The sequence below is a fragment of the Cotesia glomerata genome, linkage group LG4 (assembly GCF_020080835.1).
Source record: "Cotesia glomerata isolate CgM1 linkage group LG4, MPM_Cglom_v2.3, whole genome shotgun sequence".
NCBI classification, from domain to species: Eukaryota; Metazoa; Arthropoda; class Insecta; order Hymenoptera; family Braconidae; genus Cotesia; species Cotesia glomerata.
Genome location: NC_058161.1, coordinates 5678990 through 5704823, shown reverse-complemented (window position 1 = coordinate 5704823; position 25834 = coordinate 5678990). Strand labels below are relative to the sequence as shown.

General features: G+C 29.5%; 1 protein-coding gene and 1 long non-coding RNA gene across 2 annotated transcripts in view; one reads left to right on the top strand and one right to left on the bottom strand.

Moving 5' to 3' along the window:
• LOC123264341 overlaps window positions 1-25834 on the bottom strand; it is a 105107-nt gene that overhangs the window by 26927 nt on the left and 52346 nt on the right. The window lies entirely within an intron of this gene.
• Window positions 3645-25550, top strand: LOC123264357. The gene is made up of 3 exons (XR_006509311.1): window positions 3645-3722; window positions 14023-14027; window positions 25539-25550. It is a non-coding gene; the product is annotated as an uncharacterized LOC123264357 (long non-coding RNA).

The following is a 25834-nucleotide window of genomic DNA, read 5'->3' as shown; positions in this document are numbered from 1 at the left end:
TTTATTTTTTAACGTTATTTCACTTGAAATTATCCGTTCACATTTATATTACATAATATAATATAAAATCCTCCGTTTATCTTTTCAACAATTTTGCTTTTATTTCAAACAGTTTTAATTAATTCTTTAATTTTTCCATTTAAATAATTTTATTTAAATTCGCATTCATAAACGCTTTAATTATTCATTGATACTTATAAATATTAAAATTAAAATATTAATTCAATTAAATATTTGAATTCTTCTATTATTACCATTTAATATCCAATATTTTTCGTATTAACGTATAGTTAATTAAAAGCAATATGTATGGCAGGAATGTAAATAATTAAAAAAATTTGTTCGATAAAATTTCATTACCTAAATTTATATTTTCAATCTTTAAAAACTGGAATTAAATTAAAAAATATTGCATCAGAGTAATAAAAAATTCTATTTAAAACTCTTGAAAGTAAAAAAAAAAAACTTGACCTTGAACTTGGATATTGACGTAACATTCCGTAACAAAAAATAAGAACTCTCTAAACTAAATAAATAAACATACGTATGAGAAGTAAGTAAATACAGTTGTCAAGTTTAGGGGAGTAAATCAGTGTACGTTGGCTCGTGTTCAAGAATCCGAGGTTTCGGTGCGGCAGATCCCGACACGCGTTAAACTTTTATAAAAAAGCTCGAGTCGAAAATGTCGCGTTCTTCTTTTTCGGGTCGGCAAGATGTTAATTTCACAGTGCGAGTTCAGCATAGCTTTCAAGTGTCGACTAAGGCCACCTGGCAATAAGAGACGCAAGCTTGAGATTCCTCGAGTTCGCGGTTCATCTCACAGATGGCGATCAAAGGGCTTTGTTCTGCGCGTCAGGATCAATAAATAATTTACCGCGAAAGAATTTAACAAAATTTATAAATAAATAAATTCAACATATTTTAGAACAAAAATATTCTTCTTATCCAAAAAAAAAAAAAAAAAAAAAAATTCAATTCAATTGTCGAACAAGTTAAAAAAAAAATTCTATCAGATTATTCGAAAGTTTCGATAACGAAATTATGCAGAATTCGTAATTGCTACTTAGAAATTGAGATCACGAGTCTCGAAACTTTATTTTTTGTAAGTTGTAAGTTGTATTGTAACTTTAGCGAAGAATGATTGAACATTCTGAAGGGTCTTTGTGTTCCGATTTAGACTTGAGTTGTTTTGTAACTCAACAAAAATATTTAACTACTAAGCATTTTGTGGTTGTTTTAACAAATTTAAATTATCTTTTTAATCTGGTGGCCCCATTCAATTTTATTTTATTTTCGGTGGGTACAATGAGGCACGAAGGGGATAAAAATACGATTATTTGTTAGTGAGGTTGGAAATAAAAGAAGTTGTTCTAACCAGCGGTAGCGGGTTCGGGTGGATGACAAAAGTTGGACGGAAACTTTCGTGTAAGCACTTGAAATGTCAGAAAACTATGTTTGTTCTATTAGCGGGCAAATGAATAGGGACGTCGCAATAAAGAAGAGAAGTAAGGAAAAAGAAAAAAGAAAAATTCTGTGTAGAGCAGGAAGATTAAAAGTTTGACCTTTTTATTTCACTGGGGTGAATTATAGTTTGCGGAACAACTTTCGATAAGACATAACTTGCGTTTACGCAGTATCAAGATATCAGTTCGGGAATGTTTTCTGATATAATAGAACATAATTCGTGTGGGTAATCGGAGATCATTGATTCGGGTTCGACCGAGGATCGGACGGTTTTAAATACGTTTTTTGATAAATAACTAGATAAATAATTAGAAATAAAAAAAATTTTAAATAAAGTACAATTGACGGCTAGTGGCTAAATAACTAACAATATAAATTTTGAATAATAGAACATTATTAATAAATTTTCCTTCCAACGGTAAATTTTATTGATAGAAAATTAATAAACTTTCATCATTGACTAAATTTAAATGAAAAGTTTTATTAACAATGAATCAAAACTTTAGACCTAATCAATCAATTAATTAATACACCAGAACTACCATAAAGCTTATCGAAACAATGCAATATTTCCTCGAAAGTTCAAACTTATAACAATCAAAAACCATAAGCTGCTTAGTAAAATTCGATAATTATGTTTGGAATAATTTAATACAACAACTTTTAATCCGCAGGCTTCCTCAGGCCGCTTCGGGACTGGCCTAGGGACCTAAAAGTTTGTAACCACCCTTTGCCAATTTCCTGCCAAATTTCATCAATAATTCAAAATTATAATCTTTAATCAATAGAGTTTATTTCTCCTATTTTATCAAGTATGTATTTTACATTGAAAAATCGTTTTTACGGAGAAATACTTCTGGAAAAATTTACAAAGTATCTATTATAGAAGAAATTTTTGGGTAAAAAAAAAACTTTTAAAAGATAAATCACCCTCTAAAATTAAATTTTTTGTTATTCTTGCTCCAAAAGTTCAACTTTTGAGCGCTGGGTGGCGTCCGTAAAGAGACTCTTTTCTAGAGACTCTACCATCCCCCATGAAAAAAAAAATATAAAAAAAATAGATTTCGAAATATATAAAAAATATATTTTAAATATATTAAATATCTATAAAAAATATATAAATATATAAAAAATATGTCTGGTAAATATATTTTTAATAACTAACTTTTGGCCGATTTTCATATATATTTTTTATATTTTGAATAGATTTTATAGATTCAAAATATATCTTAAAATACAAAAAAATACATAGCTAAAAATATAAAAAAATAATATTTTTAATATATCTAAAATATATTTGATGTATATAAAATATATATAAATATCGGCCAAAAGTTAGTTATTAAAAATATATTTACTATACATAATTTATATATTTTTTATAGATTTTTAATATATTTAAAATATATTTTTTATGTATTTCGACATATATTTTTTTTTCATGGGGGATACCGTCTTTTTTTTACGGCCTAGGCCGTGAAGTTTTATCCCCTCCTTTTTTTACGAACTTTTCGTGTACACCCAAACGAAATTGAAAGAGATTATTAAAAAAATTCACATTCTAGTGTACTGACCAATAATTTTTAGTCAGTTTTAAACTTAGTTACTATTGAGTGGCGTTAATTATTTCTCTGCACTGAATAAAAAAATGTTCTTGAATCAAGTATATAATTTTGAAAAACTCCATCTCCTTGATTTAGGTATAAAAATTCTTAAACTAAGAAATTTTTACTTGGTTTAAATAAATTTTACTCGATTCAATAATTTTTCGTCTTGATTCAAAACAATTACCCTCTTCTACATTATTTTCTTGGTTCAAGAATTTTTCTCTCGAATCAAATTAATTTTTTTTTCAGTGTGCTGACAGTTTATTACGCCATAAATAAATATTAATAAAAAGATAATTAATATCAAATTAAGTTTTTTTGCCCTTGTGAAAATTGATAAAATTGAAATATGTCATGATTAGCCTCCTATCCCTCAAAAGTTAAACTTATGGAGTGATAATAACAAAAAATATTGTATGTCATTCGGTCGTTTAGTGGCGATTTCGACAACAACTTTTTTTCGATATTCGCTTTAATGTTTGTGACGCGAATTTTCGAAAACGAGCGTAAATTTCCATCCTAGGCTACGCCTCGGACGTTAAAATTACGCTCGTTTCGATCCTTCCCGCTACAAACCTTAAGCTCATATCGAAATATCGTCGCTGTCAGAAAACCGCCACTTTACGGCCTTATGACATAAATATCTATTTTGTTAAACAATAACCAAAAATGTATAAACTACTAAATTTCGAAAGTATATTAGTTTTTTTTTTTTAATTGAGAATATATTGAATTCACAGAGAATTTTATTGGTTATAAATTGTAGAGCATAGAATTTCCAAAAAATATTATTTGGAGCGTTTTTTCATTCATTAATTTGTTTATGAGATAGAGCACGCAAAATTTACATATAAAATTGTCATCAACGCTACTGAGAAGCGGATGCTCATTGTTTAAATGTAAAATATATTATTTATGGAAAAATAATTCTGGAAAAATTAACAAAGCTTCTATTTCAATAGAATAAAAGATTTTAGGGCAAAAACTTTTTTTTAATTTTTTTAGATATGTTAAAAAAATAATTTTTGCGTATTTATAAATAAATTAAAATACTAACAATTCATTAAATAAATTAAAAGATAACAATTCCTTTAATTATCTATTTTAATGATAAAAAAATTTATTCAAGAATTACGCAGCGGAGGCGAGTAAAAAATGTTTATTATTATTAAATAGGGAGACAGATTTTTTTAGCAAGGTACTTTAAATGCATTACACACGTCTGAAGCCAGGTGGGCTGCACCTATACCTTCCTGGCTGGAAAAGAGTCGCGTCGTAGATGAGCTTTCCATTCTTGGCTGGCTTGTGAGCTTGCCCACTTGTGAGTTTCCCGACATATTTATGCAGCCCGCGATAACCGGACTGTCCCTTTTTAAAACGTGGCTTAAAAGCTCAAAAGGTTAAACCAAAGCACACACACACACACCCACGATCCACATATGGAATATGGAAGATAGTTACCCGCGTTGGAGATAGATCCGGAATCACATTATATGTAATATTACAGCATTTACTTTCTGCCTCAGCTCGCAATTTGCAATGAGCGTACTCGCACTTCGAGCCAGAATATTCGTTAATTTTTTTTTCTATTTATTTATTTTAGTTAAAAACTTCTTTCCCTTTATCCGCTTTCTCTTCATTATATGCGTTATTTGACTCACCTGTAATTCATTTAATTTAGATAAATATGAAAGCGTTTGTAATATAAACATTTTAATAATATTTATCAGTACGTCGCAATTCTACTTTTAAATTAAATTTATTTATTTAGAAGCGTATGTAGTTATTTTTAATACTTTGTTATTTAATTTTTATGATCAAATTTTTTCATAAACTGAGACACATTTTTATGGGACTGATTTTAAATTCAAATCATTTTAAATTTGTGTGAACAGTATGAAATGTTTTTTTTTTTTTTTTATACGTTTGATTTCTAGTCAACATTTTGTCTAAAAAATAAGAGATACAAAAAAATTGATAGAAATCTTTTTTTTTTTGTTGAAATGAAATTTTCTATAAAAAAATAGTCTTATAAATGTTTTTTATCATCAATGTTTTCACCCAAATTTGAAATTTGAATTTTATTAAGGAGGTATTGCCCCAAGAAAAGACACCAATAGGTTATGGGTATTGGTTTCTTTCTCACGCACTAGTGCTGCCTCTCTTTACAGACTATCGCTCACTTACTTCCACTCAAGTAAAATATCGAAAGTCACTAACTTCAAACATTTCTTATAAAAAAATGAATACCGCTCGTTTGTGTTATTTTTGATAAAAAATACTTGTTATAACTTCAATTAAATATTCTCAGTTTTTCAAAAAAATCCTAAGAAAAGTATGGTTGTTATTCAATAAAATGTTCATTCTAACTACGGTCAGGATAGGGAATACATGTTAAATGTACGATTTTTAATTGCTAATATTTCGAAAATTAGCAAGGAGTATTAAAAAAAATTTATTCGTATAGAGGACACTTGAAAGTACGCGTATTCAAAAATTGAAGAATATTGTAAGAAAAGTGATTTTGGGCAATACCTCCTTAACAATAACAAATTTTATAAACTTTTTATTTATGTCAAAAATTTTGTTTTAAAAATTAGAGATAAGAAACTTTTTTATAAAAAATAAAATTTTTTACAAAAAAGTATTTTTATAAATTTTTTTACATTTTTAATACTTTTAGCAAAATTTGAGATTTTAATTTTTTTTGCAAGAAAAAAGGAATGGTTCCCATAATACATAGAAATAGTTTCTATAATATTATAGGAACCATTTCTATAATAGTATAGAAACCATTTCTATAATATTATAGGAGTCATTTCCATAATATTATAGTGATGATGCCTAATAATATTGAGATATTTATCATTACAACTCAAGTTATTTGTGATTTCGATGATCACTTTAAAGCATTTGAAATTATTAGTAATTTCAATAATTTCACTTGCTTCTCAATATCATCATTTGAAATATGTAAAATAAGTAATATTGTTCATATAAATAATTAAAGTTACATACCCAAAAGGTGGATTTAATAAATATTCAAAGTATGTATTGTAAATAAATAATTTGTTTTAAAAATAAAATGAAATTGTAAAAATAAACAATGAATTTCCATATCTACCTTGCTCCTCTAATTGTATAGTGAGAAAATATTCCTTTTATTAGAGAAACTTTAGAATTGCTTCAAAATTTTTCAATGTTATCTAACACAATAATAACTGAGTTGGAACAAACAATTTAATATTATGTAAACACGTGAATAAAAATTATGAAAAGGAAATTTTTTCACTCTAGTGAAAGATCAATTTTTATTTACAAAAAAAAATTTATTAGCAAAAAAATATATAATAATTACTTTATATTTTTTAAGTAATTGCTCCATTATAATGAACATAAACATTTATCTATTATTATGTGCGTGATTCCCATAATATCATAGGAACCATTCTTATAATATTATAGGAACCATTCCTTTAATAATATAGGGACCATTCCTATAATATTATAGGAACCATTTCCATAATATATTGAAGCTATTCCATTATTGTATAGAAATGTTTCCAATAAATTATGGGTATGGTTCCCATAATGAGCATAGGATTGATACCTATATATAACGATCATTTTATTATAGGAACCATTCCCATAATTTTTGGAAAGGTTCCTATAAATTTATCTCCGTGTATAAATGATAATTTCCAAAAATATTAACAAATTTGACACTAAAGTATTGACAGGAAACGTATTATACCAAAAATTAATCATTTTTCGCCCTAAAATTAGCAAAAATTATGCAAGACTTAAAAAAAACTTGTCAAAAAAAATCTTCCTCAAAAAAAAATTTATAAAAGTTATTATTTAACGAAAAAAAAAATTGCACTTCCCCTAAAACGACTAAAAAAGTGAGTTCAAGAAACCTTAACTTATTTATCCCTCGCCTTATTCTTTATTCTCTCGACTAAAATAAGAACTTTTATGTATCTTATGAATATACGGATTTTCAATGTCTCAACGGCAAACGTAATTTCCTGAGGTCGCAAGTCAACCACTTGAAAGTAAGCCGTTTTACACTGATGGCGTCATTTTTCATGACGTCAGTAGTTTTCCACTCGGCCAAGCTGAATCGGGCACGCGAAATATGCGCACCTCCTTTGCCGGAGTCGCTTTTTCATTCACCCATTTCCTGCTTCCCCCAGCACCCTCCCGCGTTTTATACACCCTCGACATACTCGACAGTCAACATACAAACACACATGAATACACATTACCCGGTACTAGGTCATACATCTGAAGCCTTTGCGCTCTGAGCTCAACAATAATATTTCGATATAAATAAACTCGCTATTTATTTTTATTGTTATTTAGAAAAATTCACCAGCGCATAATCACATAGATCATTAAAAAAATTGTTCATTAATCTTAATCACAAACATAGAAAAAAAAATTCTTTCCTGACAAACGAAAGCAATTTTTAAATCGTTAGCGCAGATTTAGGTGAAAGGAATTTTAAAATTGGTCACTGTGTTAATGTGAATGCAATTGACGCTCAATTTAAAAGTGTAAATAGGCGTTAAATTTGAATTACAATGATTAATGCTGTATATTTACATATTTTTTATTTAGTTACATCACAAAAGAACAAAGATGGAATTTACATAAGCCCACTCCAATGGATTCCCGTTGCTTTGTTTATTTATTTTTATCCGATGGCGTTATGCCGGTTACGTAACTGTCACTACTGCCAATTATCAATTAATCCTGATTATTAATTATTCATCCCGTCGTTTGTTAACGACGTCAATCAAAATACACATTTTATTTAACACGTTGTGCCTGATTGAAGTTACGTAATAAACGCTGTCATTTTACTGATTATTGACTTTTAGTCAATATGTATTTTATTTTGTGTTAATTATCATAGTAACTTTTAGTAAATCATGTTTCTGTTAATCAATATGTTCCATTTTTCAATAAAAAATTAATCCATTAAGTTATTTAAAATAATTTTCTAATGGAAAATTTATGTTAACTTTTTAAAATATAATTTTTAATGAAATATAATTCTATTAGACATTAAATTTTATTTTTAATAGATAAATAATCTATAGCTCATTAAATTCAAATTTTCAATCGTTAAATTTAATTTTTTTTAAATGGTAAATATTTTCAATTCGATTTTTCAATGAAAAATTAATGGATTAACTCATTAAATTTAATTGTTCAATGAATCATAATTCTATTGATCATTTAGTATAATTTTACAAAAAGAAATTGATACATTCATTCATTAAATTTAATTTTTTAATGAAAAATATTTTCATTAATTGATAAATTCAATTTTTCTATAGAAATAATTTTTATTAAGAATTAAATTTCATTTTTTATTGGATTATAATTTCATTAACTTATTAATTTTAATTTTTCTATGAAAAATATTTTTGTCAATCAATAAATTCAAGTTTCCAACAGAAATACAATAACTTAATAAATGACATTTAAAAAAAAAAAAATATTTTCACTAACCATGATTCAATTTTTTAACGGCTTCTATCTCCAATATTCATTACATTTAATTCTTCAACGGATATTTTCATTAAAACTTTAATTTAATGACAGCATGTAATATTATTACCTTTAAAATTTCACAACCCTAGGCCACATCAAAACTTTTTTTTCATCTTCAAATGTTCCTAATTTATTCCAATTTCATTTTTCAAAATCAATTTGTTCTCTTTAAAAACTTTGATGACTTACACGGAAAAAAAAATTTCGTTCTGGGAACGAAATTGTAGTTACCATAACTATACACAGTTTACTGTTTGCTATAGAGTTGTAGTAACAAAATTTTATTTAGTTCTGATAGCTAAATTTTGTTGAGCTCTCAGAGCTCAACGGGATAGTTCTTAGAAACCAACGGTATAGTTAGGAGAGCTTAACGTTGCGCACTAGTAGAGTGCGCTGACATATTTCATAAACTTCCAAAATGACAAACATAATTATTTTGTTACTTATTCATATTATTAAAAATATATGAGGACAATTAAGTTTCCAGTTCATTTATTTAAGGAAATAGGTATTTTCTTTGTCAAATTAAATTTCGTTAGAACGGTTTTGTATTTATGGTTTTTCAAGGTTCATTTGCAGTGACTGTTAATTTAATTTATTAGTTTAATATATTGTGATTGTGATAATTTTTCTTTGTAATATAAGTTCTATTATTATTTTATTTCTATTATAATACTATTCTTATTTGTCATAAACAATTATTATTGGCAATATAAACTCGTTCTGCTGCATTTATTTATTAAATTATCAATATTAAATCGCGCATTATAGATTTGTTAAAATTTGTTATAGTCTCAGAACGATCCTGTAGAGTTATGAGAGGTAAATAACGTTTAGCTCTCAGAACTCAACGACATAGAGTTATAGGAGCCAAACGGTATGGTTACCATAAGTATACGTTAAGGAAATTCGAGCGTAACTAATGAGTCAAAACAGTCATAATTTCCCAATATTCGTCAAAATTCTTTATTCAATTTAAAATAACTTAAAAAATTTAATAATTGATGATTTTTACTTATTTAATAAATTAAAGTAATAAAATGACTTTGGTATTTATTACTTGCCGGAATAACTAAACAGATTTGGCAATAGCGCGCTTGATTATACCCATAACAGAGACGTGGATGAGTATGTGAGTTGAACATTTCTCTCTGTAACTATATTTCTATCTTTTTCTTTTTTCTCAGCTGTTGACGCGATGTTGTCAAATCTTTATTCGAATAAATAGCTGACGATAAACGAGTTACAAACGTAAAATTTGACTTTAAATATTTGAAAAATTATAGCGGTAATGTATGATTATTAAATTGTTTTTATATTTTGCAATAATTTAAGTTTTTTGTGTATAGTTTTTTATCCGTTCAAGTTGGGAGTTTAATATTGAAAAAAATAAATAAAGTCTTGATAAAAGTTTGTCCGCTATAAGAGCCCGTGTATAAGGAGATAAAATATGTGATTTTAAAAATTTAATATCTAAGTAACTAAACGGTGAATCTTTTTTAAATTTTGGGATTAGATAAATTACGGATTTATTTATACGTATACTTAATTTCAAAGCTCCAAATTTGGAAATTATTTTTTACATTAGATTCGCTCGAACCTTCTTAATCTACTGGAACTTTTTACAACTAACTAACTACTATAGAGTTCCTGTAGCTAAATTTTTTTCTTCGTGTACTTGTAAAAATAATTACATTAATTTACTATAATTAACATTCAAAGACAATAAATCGACTAATAAGATTATCAATTTATCAAATATATCCAGCATACCTATTTATAATTTTGATCACTTAGATTGATTAGATTCCTCCAAAAACTCGAAAGCAAAGCTTAAACTCGTCATCAAGCTTGTCAATACACCTAAACCCATTGAAGGTAATCGGATATTTGCAAAGGTAGTTATATTCTCTGATCCTGTGATAATTGGAGTGATATCTTTGAAGATTGGCTTATGCATTTGTTCGCCTTTTGGAATATTGCGGCACAAGAAGCGATTGACAATTTGTATCCCCGGTGGTATTTTTAGCTGAAAACTGGAAACTCAAAACTGGAAACATGATACCGATGGAACAATGGAAGCTTATTCGTTGGGTCAGGCTTTTATTATGACTGGGTCACGCTTGTCTTGATATCTTTTAGGGATTTTGTTCGTCATTGCGCGTTGCTGAATGTATTCTCTAAACCCTCTGGCACTAATACCACCAGCAGAAACGGTCTAGGTATTGTGAACATGTACATTTATATCTATATCTATATATATAAAAGTAATAGGGACTGTGGATGAAACTTCGCTGACCTACGTGAGCCCAGGGATGAATGTTGCATGTGCCACCACTCAGCAGATTGGTGTACTAAAGTCCATCGGGCTGTACCGTGTGCAGAGAACCTCACCCGAGATATAGAGTAGAGAGTAGACTACAGAGAGAAGAGGAGAAAATGGAAGGAGAAGAGAGAGAAGTGCAGTGGAGTAGACTAGTATAGGCCAGACCGAGCGGGAGTTGTGAGCCGACATTGCTATCTAGTGAATTGGGCTAAGACGGCTGTTCTCGATCGTAAAAAGGCCTTGAAAGAGGAAAACCTATATGTATTAAGTTCCTTTACTTTTTCAGCTTCTTTCATTTTTATTTATTTATTTTTCCGGAGAGTTACTTTATACGAGCGTTTTTTATTATGTTTATATATAGGTATATCTGCTCGACAAACCGATTGCTGGGTTTAATCAACTTCCACTTAGGCCGATGCATCAGGAATGAATTTTCTGTATTGGAATAATGGTCGAAAAGGAATATAAAGTCTACTTTAGAGATGATTGGAACGGTCCCTTTGAAAAAGTATTTAATCAATTTTAGCGTTTGATAGATTTTTGCATTTTTTCTCTTTTGATTCATGGATAAAACTATATTATTAAATTTACTCAATATAACAATAAATATTATGTAACAAAAATTACGCTCCAGCTGACAGTAGAGTGATCAGTAAACACGTAATTTTGTCCAGGTCGCCCGATAATTGATAAAAAAAAAACTAAATAAACAAAAAGACTTGGGAGGTAACTCCTCGCCTCCCAAGCAACCCGCAGCTTTTCCTCGGGCTGGGTTAGTGCACGATTTTGGACGCCAGTTGTTCTTTTAACTAAGGAAACAACAAACCCTTTGATTTTCAGGGCCGATCTGCAGGTATTCCAGGGAAAGATAAATAATATACTAATATTAGGAAAGAAAGGAGGAAGTAATTTACGTAAATTAAATTATTAATAAATCAGCAAATATTAATAATAAATAAACTATTTATCCAAAAAAAACCAGAAATTACTTAAACTAAGTCCAGAGCCGAATTCCTTAGCCGGATGAACTATATAACAATAATAATAATCTTGCCGCATACAATTATTAATTATTAGTCTAAATCCTGAGTAGATCGTTTATTTACGACGACGTTGATTACAAAATAGAAATTATATCTAATAATATTGAACAGAGATATACCCGAAATCCTCGGTCGGGTTATCTCGACAAAAGATAATAAAAATAAATTAATACTGGCTGACTCAAATAATTAATACCGACTTTTAATGCCAATTTGTTCGCCAGGAGACAACGCGGTGCGTGGTTAATAAAATGGCTCAACTCGTGAGTACTCACCAAAAAAAGGGAACTCGAACGAAGGTGCCAGATCCACACTCCTTACACTTTGCGGGTCTACCGCGTGTCTCCCGCGTGTCTCCCGACTACCGCGTGTCTCCCGATTTTTATTTTACCGAAAACTACGAGACCTCATGACCGATCACGAGAGCCTCTCAAGTCATTTACCAAAATTAGTGGTCCCTGTGCTCGCAATCGACACTTTAGGGAATTACCCGTGCGAGCAAGGGCTACAACTTATTACCAATAATCAATATACAATGAAATAATAAAATTATAAATATTGCAATACAATTTTCTGAAATAAATGTCAAAATTAATTCTTAAGAACTAATAATAATACATAAATTGTCAAATATAAATAGTGATAAATATACAGCATATAAATTAATAATATTAATACAAAAATAGTAAATTTATAAGACACACCGATTGTGAATCTGTTGCCAACACTAGGCGCAGGGAAGGACGCACATAGGAATAAAATTCGTGTGACAATCACAAAGCATAATTTTAAAGAGTATAAGAGCCAAGATTTATAATTTGTTTTTTTATAATTTTTATTTTTTTGGTATCAAAAAGTTGAGAAAAAAAGTGAAATTCGGACTTTTTTGTTCCTAAATCTGTCAAAAATCCAATTTTCAAATTTTTTTTGATCGTAGTCTACTCGGTGCATTTAAGTATACAAATTAAAAACCTGCTGGGTTTTTTTGTTTCAGATAAGCCACTCAGCTGTTATCATGAAGGAAGTGAGCGTCAATTTTTTTCGAGGCGGGTGTCTTCAGATCACTACAACTTTAACTCTACTGAATGTTTTTAGCTAAAAATTTAACTAAGGTAAAAGCCCCAATATATGATCATGTACCAGTATATGATCACTCCATGTATTTGTATACCTATATTTGCAAATATATGTATAAATGTATAAATATATGTATAAAATATGTATAAATAAATGGTAAAAAATTCAACGTTCTATCTCTTCATTGGTCTTTACAAAAAAATGCTCAAACCAGAGAACCTTTTTAATATTAAAAAAAATGTTTTTTAGCGTTTAATGTTGTAAATATCAAACTGTCACTTGTTAAAAATTATAATTATTAGTCAAACAGTAAGAAGTACTAAAGTCAATAATTGAGGAGCTGATTTTCAAAAAGGTATCTTTTCATATTTTGAAAGAGCAGTTTTTTGAACTTTTAAATATTAATTACTTCGAAAATTATAAAGATTTGTAAATGAAAATTGAATTGTAGCTTCATAACCGATAGCACTTTATAGCTAAATTAAAAAAGTTCAATAAAAATATTTATAATTGAAGATAACCAGTTTTTTGTCTCGATTAATCAAAAATGAAGAGATACTTTTTTGAAACTCAACTCCTCATTATATTATATTATAGATTGGTTTTTATCGCTGGAATTAAAATTTGTTACTTCACTTAGTAAATAATAACGTTGTTAACATTAAATTTCAAAGTATTACTATAGAAATTTAATAACTTTTCGTGATAATTTTTAGATATCCAACTATAATCTCTAATGTGGAAAATGATTAACGTTAAAGTTGAAATTATCAATTATCAACTATTACACTTAAACATCGATTATTATTTATTATAGGTAATTTTTTTCCGTGTGAAAAAAGTTATAAACTTTGTAAAATATTTAATTAGTAGCAATTTTCACTTTAGTCTGGAATTAAAAAATTCCTTTTGTATTTACACTGTAAATAATCGGAAGTACAAGTAAAATTCTTAATACTTTCTCAATTTAATTGAATAAATTACTTTCTTTGTCTAGGAATCTGAATAATTAAATAACATTTTACATGACAGCAAAGAAAGGAATTTTATCTCAAAGAGATTGAAAACAGCGAAGATAAATTCCTTGTACACGGAGAAAAAAATTTTGCTATAGGAACTCTATAGTAGTTAGTTAGTTGTAAAAAGTTCCAGTAGGTTAACGTATTCTTATGGTAACAATACCGTTTGGCTCCTGCAACTCTACATCGTTGAGCTCTGAGAGCTAAACGTTATTTACCTCTCACAACTCGACAGGATCGTTCTGAGACTATAACAAATTTTTGACAGTCTGTTGAATAATTTTTTTTACGATTTAGCATTGATAATTTAATAAATAAATGCGGCAGAACGAATTTATATTGCCAACAATAATTGTATATGACAAATAAGAATAGTATTATAATAGAAATAAACTAATGATAGAACTTATATTACAAATAAAAATTATTTGTAAAATAAAAATATGGTCGTCACAAAATTATCTTATTTTCTTAATTATATCAATAAATATCGGACATAAAATCACTACCGTATATGCACAAGAAAAGATAAATAAACGAAAACAAATTTTATTTTGTGTTAAATGGGGTCTTTTTAATGTATTCCGATAACTTATTACTTATCACAATATATTCAACTAATAAATTAAATTAACAGTCACTGCAAATATAATAATAATAATAATAATAATAATAATAATAATAATAATAATAATTTATTCATTTAGCTCATAGCTATTTTACAATATTTTTACATGTTTTATTTTACAATTAAATAGCAAAATTTATTACAATTATCATAGTATTAAGTATTGCTACAATTCAACTTATCAAAAGGTCCTATGTTCGCAGATATATATTTTTTCAAATCAATTTTAAAAATATTAACTCTATTTTAATTTCTAATTGAATCAGGTAGTTTATTATACCAAATTATGACTCTGTAAATAATTGATTTCTCAGCAGTCAGTGTTCTTGTACTTATTATTTTAAGGGGTTATACGCAGTTGCAAAGCTAAAAAAACAACATTTTTTTATGAATTTTTTCTAGACACAGTTTTTAATTATCAATTACAAGTGATGGTTACTTAAATAGAGCCTACTTTCAAGAATACAATAGCGCGTCAATCATGTAAAAATATAAATGTGCACCGCTCCTGTAGAAGATGTTCTGAACGACCTCTAAAAAAAAGGCGCTTGACGGTGATCTCCATTTCGGTGGTTTGGATTATCTGAAATCAAAAAATATGGTGAATTCTTTTACAGGATAGATTAATGCAGGTATTGGACAAAGGAATAAGATTCAAAAAAATTATTACTATTTTTTTTTTAACAATTTGGAAAATTGTTTTTCAACAAAAACGAAAAATTTTTTACAAATAGACGCCATTTTGTCAAAAATCAAAATTTTTCTTATTCCTTCGTCCAATACCTGCATTAATCTATCCTGTAAAAGAATTCATTATATTTTTTGATTTCAGATAATCCGAACCACCGAAATGGAGATCACCGCCAAGCGCCTTTTTTTTAGAGGTCGTTCAGAACATCTTCTACAGGAGCGGTGCACATTTATATTTTTACATGATTGACGCGCTATTGTATTCTTGAAAGTAGGCTCTATTTAAATAACCATCACTTGTAATTGATAATTAAAAACTGTGTCTAGAAAAAATTCATAAAAAAATGTTGTTTTTTTAGCTTTGCAACTGCGTATAACCCCTTAAGCGATGACATAGATCTCGTTTTATACTGCATATTATTGAAAACGAATTCATCAAGTAAATATTTAGGTAGTAAATTATTAAGAATTTTATGAATAAACAAACAAGAATTAAACACTATTTTTTGCCTTACGGATAACCAACATAAAGTATCAAGCATTGTCTCTAGTTTAGTATATCTATTAACACCTAAGATCACACGCATTGCTTGATTCTGTAAAATTTGAAATTTATCTAAAATACTTTCATTGTAATTAATCATAAATGTTCCTTGAAAAACCATAAATACAAAACTGTTTCAACGAAATTCAATTTGACAAAAAAAAAAAAAACCTATTTCCTTAAATAAATAAACTGGAAACTTAATTGTCCTCATATATTTTTAATAATATGGATGAGTAACAAAATAATTCTGTTTGTCATTTTAGAAGGTTATGAAATATGTTAGCGCACTCCACTACTGCACAATATAGGGCGCTCCCAACTATACCGTTTGGCTCTGAGAACAATCCCGTAGAGCTCTGAGAGCTCAACAACATTGAGTTATCAGAACTAAATAAGATTTTGTTACTGTAACTCTACAACGAACAGCAAACTGTGTATAGTTGTGGTAACTCTACAGTTAGGTTACCAGAACGAAATTTTTTTTTCCGTGTAATTATACCTTGTAAATTCTTATGAATTATTAGTAATTAAGGATACATTGAAGGAATTAGTATCTAATTATTTAAGAATTATAATTAGATCAGGAATTTTAAACGAAAATTTGTTTCCGTGTCTCAATAGATTTTGTTTAGTAATTTTTAATTATTATTTAATATTTGTTCTATTAGAAATTTTTTATTAATTATTAAATCATTCAATGTAAAAAAATAATTTTTTATCAGTGAATAAAGTTTATCAAATACTAACAAATCCTTTTATCAGTGAAAGAACTAATCTCCGTTTGAACTTCAAATTCCCTTTATAAACTTCAATTAACGGCTGATCGTTTAAATAGTTTAAATAGTACATGTAAATTTTTAAACCATTTTCATTATCTTTTTTAGAAACTCGAGAAAAACGTGATACTTAAATTAATGAAAATAAATGAAGAACACTCTCGAATTTTAGGTTAAAAAGCTTCGACTTTCCTGCTTAATTGCTCGATAACTGCAAACTAATCACCCCGAAAGTGGTCCTTTAGGCAGTTAAATTACCAAAGAATGTCAATCAGAAAACAACCGGATTATATTACTGCAACCCTTTAGGTAGGATTTATTTTTGAGCGCTCTGCAACAGCGTAATTGGGAACAGGATCGACAATGCCCAGCAGACAGAAGGTAACAGCTTGCACAGAGCGGAATGCCGACGAACCAGAGGGAATAAGGGAGGCCAAGCCGGTACTCTCACCCACATACTCAAAGACTACATACTGGGAAATTGCAGCGCATACAGAAGTACACAACAACTAAATACAAAATTGACCGAGGGGGTGTCGAAACACGTAGATTAAATTCCCCGATTTTTCTCGCCATTCGATTCCCACATATGCACACACATCCACCTATAACTCGACTCCGAAGCGTCCAAATGACCCGCTTCAATGCTTGTTAGTACCAAGTTACACAGAGGGCGCACTCGACGTAGTTTTGTTAAATTCAATTTCACGACAGTTATTTTTAATTATTTTATTTTGCACGCCTTTTTTGTTTACGCCAGTTTTTTTTTTTTTATTATTCACCTGTTTCCCGTCCAGTTGGACGAAGTCGAACAAGCACTCCCACACATACATGGAAAACACGCAGACGTATTGTACGATAGATGCTGATCTAGAAATTTCGAGCAATCGCTCCTCGCTACGGCCTATAGTATTTGTTACTCACTACACTATTTTAACGCTTTTACTTTCCTCGTGTGTGGGTAGGTGTCTTGTTTTACTTTATTTATCTCTCACTCAATATTGAGTTAACGGCATTATTTGTTCTCTATCGGACGTTACTGGTAATACTACTCTGGAGAGAGAATAGAAAATACATTCACTTATACCTATACCTATACACTTATTTACATTATATATATTTTTATGTATATTGTTCGGCACATGTATTTACAGATATTGAAAGTGTCCGTGTGCGAAAGGATACATTATTCATCTAAATTTACACAACCATCTCTGAACTGAAAAAATAAATATTGAGTGGTGAAAGTGACATTGCTCAATCTGAAAATTTTCATTACCTTTTTTATGGTTTAATATTTATACAGAAAAATTGATGTAGGAAATGATTTAAATATTGTGAAAAATTTTTAAGTTTTCCTTTTATTCATTGTTACTTATAACTCTGAATAATATGAGGCATATATCGTAGAACATAACTATTTGCACAAATTAAATAATTTGTGATCATATGTGACCATAATATGTGATCATCTGATCATATATGATCATCATCTGTGATCATGTATGACCATCTTATAAGACTATGCTTCAACAAAACATATGACTATATGTGACCGAGTATGACCATTAAATGTGATCATATCATCATATAACCAAAATATATAATCATATGTGACAATAACATGTGATCATCATTTATGACCATGTATCGCCATTATATGTGATTATTTGTGACCATATACGACAATCATATCGGAACATGGATGATTATCTTATGATCATTAAGGTGCGTCAAAATTTAATCTCTAAAAGCAACCTTTTAAAATTGGAATTTTGAGTTCCGCTTTTAGCAGGAGTTAGGTTAGGGTATTTCCTGAGATATTTTGATGTGTCAGGATTTATTTGATGCTCACATAATTGTTTAACGGGAGTTTTGTTGAAGCAATTTTTCTGGAATTTAAAAATTTTAAAATTTGGCCAAACGAAACTCCTGTTAAAAAATTCTGTGAATATCAAATAAATTGTGACACACCAAAATATATCAGGAAATGCCCAAATACAGCTCTTGTTAAAAGCGAAACTCAAAATTTCAATTTTAAAAGGTTGCTTTCGAAGATTAAATTTTGACGCACTCTAATGATCATACAGACCATTATATGTGAATATTATTTGTGACCATGTATGACCATCTTATATGACCTTGTATGACCATTAAATGTGATCATCTATGACCATTAAATATGATCATATTTATCATGTTACCAATATATATAATCATACGTAACAATTATATGTGATCATCATTTATGACCATGTATCACCATCATATGTGATTATGTGTGACCATTAGGGTGAGCCAAAAAAAAAACCTATCGAATTTATGGGTTAAAATGAATCTATATATCGAAAAAAAAACTTTCCTGCAAGGCAGGATTTTTAGCTCAATTTTGAAAGGTGTCGGTGAGCATTCAAAGTTTCCCATTTAAATAACACGTAAAAAATTTTTTTTTCATGAGAAATAATATAACTTTTGAACCGCTTGAGATAAAAATTTTTTGATGGCGGATTCTTGAAGAGCATTAAATTTCCTACAAAATCATGCCTGGTTTCATTTTTTAAAGTCAAAAATTCATATATTTACTGGTCATGAAAATTGAGCAAAAAATCAAAATAAGCAATTTTAGGCATTTATTGTTAGAAATTTTTATATTTAAGGAAATAAATTACTTTGAAATAAGATAAGTAGAGGGGGGGGGGGGGTATACAAGTATTATTTGTGTAATAGCGTGGTTTAAAGCTCCTTGTCCGATAAGCGCTCCAGCTCAAGACTTAGATTTCTTGAAAAAGTTCATTAATTATAAAAATATTAATAAAAAAATTTCGAATGCTACTGTATCAACATTTTTGCGACATTTATGGTATCTGACAGAAAAACTTGCTGCTATATCATTTTTCGAGTTTAGTATTAGTTTAGAAGTTGAAAAAAAAATTGTAAACGCGATTAAAAAGGAAGAGAACACAATTTATGAAGAAAGAATAATATTATCTAAAAATTACCTCGACACGATTTCTTCCAAAGACATCGGTGATTTTATCACAAATTTTGTATATTTTATCAATCGTCAGCGTGATCTCCAGCGAGACTCCCAGAAAAACCGTCAGCGTAATCACCAGCGAGACCTCCAGAAAGATCATCAGCGTGATCTCCAGCGGGACTCTCAGAATGACTGTCAGCGTAATTTTCAGCGATACCATCACCGTGATCGCTAGCAAAATTACCAGCGAGACTGGCAGCAATACCATTAGCACAACTTCTAGCGAAACGACCTCCAGCGAGACCATCAGCGTGATCTCCAGCGAGACCTCCAGAAAGACCGTCAGCGTGATCTCCAGCGAGACCGTCAGCAAGATTTCTAGCGTGACCTCCAGCGAGACCTTTAAAAAGACCGTCAGTGCGATCTCCAGCAAAATTACCAGTGAGACCGGGAGCAATTCCTTTACGCGATCTCCAGCGAAACCGCCAGCTTGTCACTGTTCACTTTTATTCATTTCATTAAACATTTTAGTTACAACACAGTGTTTCAAATTCTCTTCTTTATTTATCTGAGCAGCACAGACTTGTATTTGTTTACAAGCACCTTCACATCTGCAAACTAACCTGTTTTTTTTTGACATATTTTTTATATTTTCATGTTGGATTAGCAATTTAAATTTTATTTTTTATTCAAGCTGCTGTCTTCACTTAATAGCGATAAACAAAAAACAATTTATTTATTACGACCAATCAGAACGCTTGGCTACGCCTATCTTCTGTCTCTCTCTTTTAAAAAAACTAAATTCTCGGCCCTAGTGATCATCATTTGTGACCATGTATAACCATCATATGTGATTATGTGTGACCACATGCATCCATCATATGGGATCATGGATAATTATCTTATATGATCATATATGACCATTATACGTGAATATCATTTTTGACCATGTATGATCATCTTATATGTGATCATCTATGACCATTGAATATGATCATATTGATCATATGACCAATATATGTAATCATATGTAACAGTTATATGTGATCATCATTTGTGACCATGTATGATCGTCTGTGACCATCATATGAGACCATGTATGACCGTATGTGATTGATATATATATATATAGCTGTGGCCATCATATAAGACTATGTATCACTATTATATATGCCATATTTTCCAAGATCATATTAAATCATGTATGACTTTTATTATAACTAATTAAATTTACGCTCAATTTTAATAAATCTTATTATTGATTACATTAATTTTTTAATTATTTCCATGAATAATAAATTGTTATATCCAATTCGAAACATTAATTAGCATTGGAACAAATGTCAAATAGTAATTATAAATAATTACAATTTAAATTTATATACAATCAACTTAGGATCCACATTATACATCTTGGTATAAATTTTCAAAAGTATCGTCATTCAATAATAACATACTAAATTGAAGTAACTTAACATGAGAGTGTGTGGTTGGTCGGTTTAATTTTTAATGACATAAAATTTTTTAACACGAAATCGATAGTGAATAATAAAGTTTGGTAGCAAAAGTTTAACGAATGCAAATAGAGACACTATAGTACATCCGAAAATAAATTAAGTTCAACGTTAACGTTTCACTATGTGTCTACTTGTTCAGCTTTTACTTTGGACAGCTCTAACACGGCATAGTGCTCGAGTTTATTCTCTTTCTCTTCAAATGCATACACGGCTAACACAACACACCTCTACTACACTGACACAGCAAGCGCAGGAGTAATCGCGTTTTCATATTTTATAGCGGACGAAAGTTCTGGCGGTGTCCCCTGGGGCGCTACAGCCCCGTTCCCGCTGCTTTCTGCATCCATCTCGCAAGGATTCAACTTATTCTCTTTGCCTTTTTTCACATTTACCCAGGGGGCACTGCAACATAACAGCTTTCTTGTAAAAAACAAAATCAACGTGGAAAATTTAATCATACTTGCGCTAGCTTTTTTTTTTTTTTTTTTTTTCGGAAATTCATTATTGCTCGAAATAACCTACGTTTTATTTTTAATAACAAAATATCCTTATTTTCACACACATACGTATTTTCATACTCATACATCGATAATTGCATTCAGTACTTTATTTTTGTCCGAACGAATAATATATTTTGTCGTCCATTCTTTATTTATCGAGAAACTCAAAGTAAGCTCACGTAATTAAACATCGAAGCTTTTTCTTCTTATTAGCCAGAAATGTACGACTAATTAAATTTTGTTTTTCTGTCCTTTATTTTATCCACCCGTGAATTTAATCTACTTTTCAAGCAATTTATGCTACAGACAGTACACTGCTATTAAAAAGATAAATAAATTTCAGAAGGTGTATTATATTTTTGTCAAAATATTCGGCATGATAAAAAATGGCTTGAATCGATGGCCGGAAAAACTGATTTCTTAATTTATTTAATAATTAATTAAATCAAAATCTAATCAATACTGAACCCTGCGTGAATTTAAATTCTTTGACGACCCTCAATGTAATTTTTTAGCACTATGAAGTTATCTAAAATGTTAAGACATTTGGTCAGTGAATTTAGAAGTTTTACATGGCATATTTTTGTGTTATTTTTAAATTTTATCAATCCCCCATGAAAAAAAAAACAATATATGTTGAAATACATAAAAAATATATTAAAAATCTATAAAAATATATAAATTATGTATCATAAATATATTTTCAATAATTAATTTTTGGCCGATTTTCATATATCTATATATATATATATATATATATATATATATAAGCGACTTTTTTTTTTTTTTGTTACCAATAAACTTGAAAACTACTGGACTTATCGGCATGAGACCATGACTATTCGACGCGGAATTAATTGTAGAAGGTTTTAGGCTATTCATTTTTTGAATTCCATCAACCCTTCACCATTTTTTTTCAAATTTATGTGGATAGTCATTTGTTTCTGCTACTAAAACAAATGAACATCACTTCTTCTTTATATTCGAGCGCATAAAGACCGGAAAAATGTCTAATGTCACTTCAATGCTTATAAACGCATTTCCACACACCCTCCCACGCATCCACCCACGCACTCCCACGCATCCACCCACACACTCCCACGCATCCACAAGGTTGTGACATGAATTATTGCCTATAGCAACGGGTTTGTTAATTCATTTCTAGGTTATGTAAATATGGCATTTATTTACGCTACTATTTTTTGTTTAAAAATTATTCATCTTTCATAGGTTATGTAAAGATGTCATTTATTTACGCTATCTTTTGTTTAAAAGCAAAAAAGAATCTGTCTGTCATTTAATCGATTATGTTTTGTTTAGTATTTATTGGTTATGATACGTTTAGTATTCGTTAGTTAGTTAAATGAAGAAGAGGGCTTCCAACTTATAAAAGTTAGTATAATTAATATATTCACGTTGATTATATATTTTATTTTAATCTATATATATATATATATATATAAGAGATTTCGACCTATTTATTGACTCATCACGATATTTCTGGAACCATAAGGCGTCGAGACTTGAAATTTTGTAGGAATATTCCTTTCGCCGAGTAGAGGTCAGCTATGAACGGATTTTACGAAATTCCACCCACAAGGGCGGTTGCGGGGGCGTTAACAATGAAAAATTTCCATTTTTAAACTATAGCTCCTATCGACTCCAATTTCAGTAGAAATCTCCTATATGTGATGTAGAAATGATCTACGAGCGGATTTTATGACAATCTACTCCTAATATGGATTGCAGGGGTGGGCGTTAACAATGAAAATTAAAAATTTCCAAGCTATAGCTCCTACAGACTCTTAATTTTGTATGAACTTTTTGTAAGTGATTTAAAAATAATTAATGAAGGAATTTTACGATATCCTACCCCACAGGAGGTTACGGGAGTGGGTCTTAACAATGAAAATTTCAAATTTCTGTGTTGTAGCTCCTATAAGCTCCAAATTTGATAAGTATCTGCTGTATGCAATGAGTTGAAACTAAGGAAACGAAAGTATTTACTAGAGTTATAGATCGAAATATATATTAACTATAAAGTTGAAATACCAAAATGAAATCATCTTTTTCTTATATTTATATAGGAGACTTTCTACAGATATAGTCACTCATCACGATATCTCTGGAACTATAAGACCTAGAGACTCGAAATTCGGTAGGAATATTCCTTTTGCTGAGTAGAGGTCAGCTAAGAACGGATTTTACGAAATTCCACCCACAAAGGGGGTGCGAGGGCATTAACAATGAAAAATTCCCGTTTTTAAACTACAGCTCTTATCGACTCCAAATTTGGAAGGAATATTCTGTAAGAGATGTAGAAAAATAATCTATAAGAAAATATTACGATATCTCACCCCAGAGATGGTTGCGGGGGTGGGTACTAACAATGAAAATTTTTAATTTTCAAGCTATAGCTCCTACAGACTCCAAAAAATGAAGGAATTTTCGCTAAAAAATTTAGAAATAATATACGAACGAATTTTAAGATACCTCACAGGAGTTTGCGGGGGTGGGTGTTAACAATTAAAATTTTTAATTTCCAAGCTATAGCCCCTATAAACTCCAAATTTAGTAGAGGTCTTCTATATGTGATTTAAATATGATCTAATAATGGATTTTACAACGAATCAACTCCAATAATGATAGTGGGGGTGAGTGTTAACAATAAAAAATCTTAATTTCCAAAATATAGCTTCTAAAAACTCTAAATTTGGTAGAAATTTTTTATCTCTTATGTAGAGATCACTTCAAAATGGATTTCAATAAAGTCTACTTCCGATAGGAATTGCGGAGGTGGGTGTTAAAATCTAAAATTTTCATTTTCTAACTGTAACTTCTGCAGACTCCAAATTCAGTGAGAATCTTCGTGTATGATGTCTAGTTCAGTTAAGGGATTGCGGGGGCGCTGATAATGAAAATTTCCCGTTCGTAAAATATAGATAGCTCTTATAGACTCCAAATTTGATAAAAATCTTCTACATGTGGTGTAGAAATAATCTAAGAGCGGATTTTACGACGAATCACCCTCAATGAAGATTGCGAGGGTGAGTGTTGACGAAAAAAAATCTTAATTTCCAAAATATAGCTTCTAAAAGCTGTAAATTTGGTAGGAATCTTTTATTTGTTATGTAGAGATCAGCTCAAAACGGATTTCAATAAATTCTACTTCTGACAGGGATTGCGGGGGTGGGTGATAGAATTTCAAATTTCCATTTCCAAACTGTAGCTTCTATAAACTCGAAATTAGGTAGGAATTTTTTATTTGTCATAGGGAGATCATCTCAAAAAGGATTCCAAAAAATTCTACTTCCGATAGGGATTGCGGGGGTAAGTGTTAAAATCTAAAATTTTAATTTCCAAACTATAACTTCTGCAGATTCTAAATTTGGTAGGAATCTTTGTTTGCTATGTCAAGTTTAGCTGAGAATGGATTTTCTCGAATTCTGACCCCAAAAGGGATAGTGGGGGCGTTAACAATAAAAATTTCTCATTTCCAAACAAAAGTTTCTACGGACTCGAAGTTTTGTTGAAACATTTTGTTTGTAATGTAGAAATTTTCTTGAATAGGATCTTACGAAATTCTTCCCCCTCATAGGAGTTTTAATTAACGGCGAAATTCGTTGCAATTTAAGCTAGGCAGATTTTAACTTCACTTATGAGACCTGCAATTACTTTAACTAAAACTATCAATGCTCATTTCAAATTTTTTTTCTTCGTGTCAATTATTATTCATTTTTGGAAGAAAGCCACGGGAATGTAATAGTGATTGCACATTAAAAGTTACAATGAATTTTAGCTATCATAATCACATGGATAAAAGATACAGGCCAATTTGATGGAATTTGAAATCTGTGCAAGTCAAAACAATACTCCAATTAAATTTTGTCTAGATCTAAAAATACAATTCTATAAAGCGCCCAGCGGAGCGGGCAGGTATCAGCTAGTATTTTATATATTTCAAATATATTTTAGATATATTCAAAATATATTTTTTTTATATTTTTAGCTGTTTATTATTTATGTATTTTAAGATATACATCTTGAATATATTTAAAATATATAAAATATATATGAAAATCGGCCAAAAGTTAG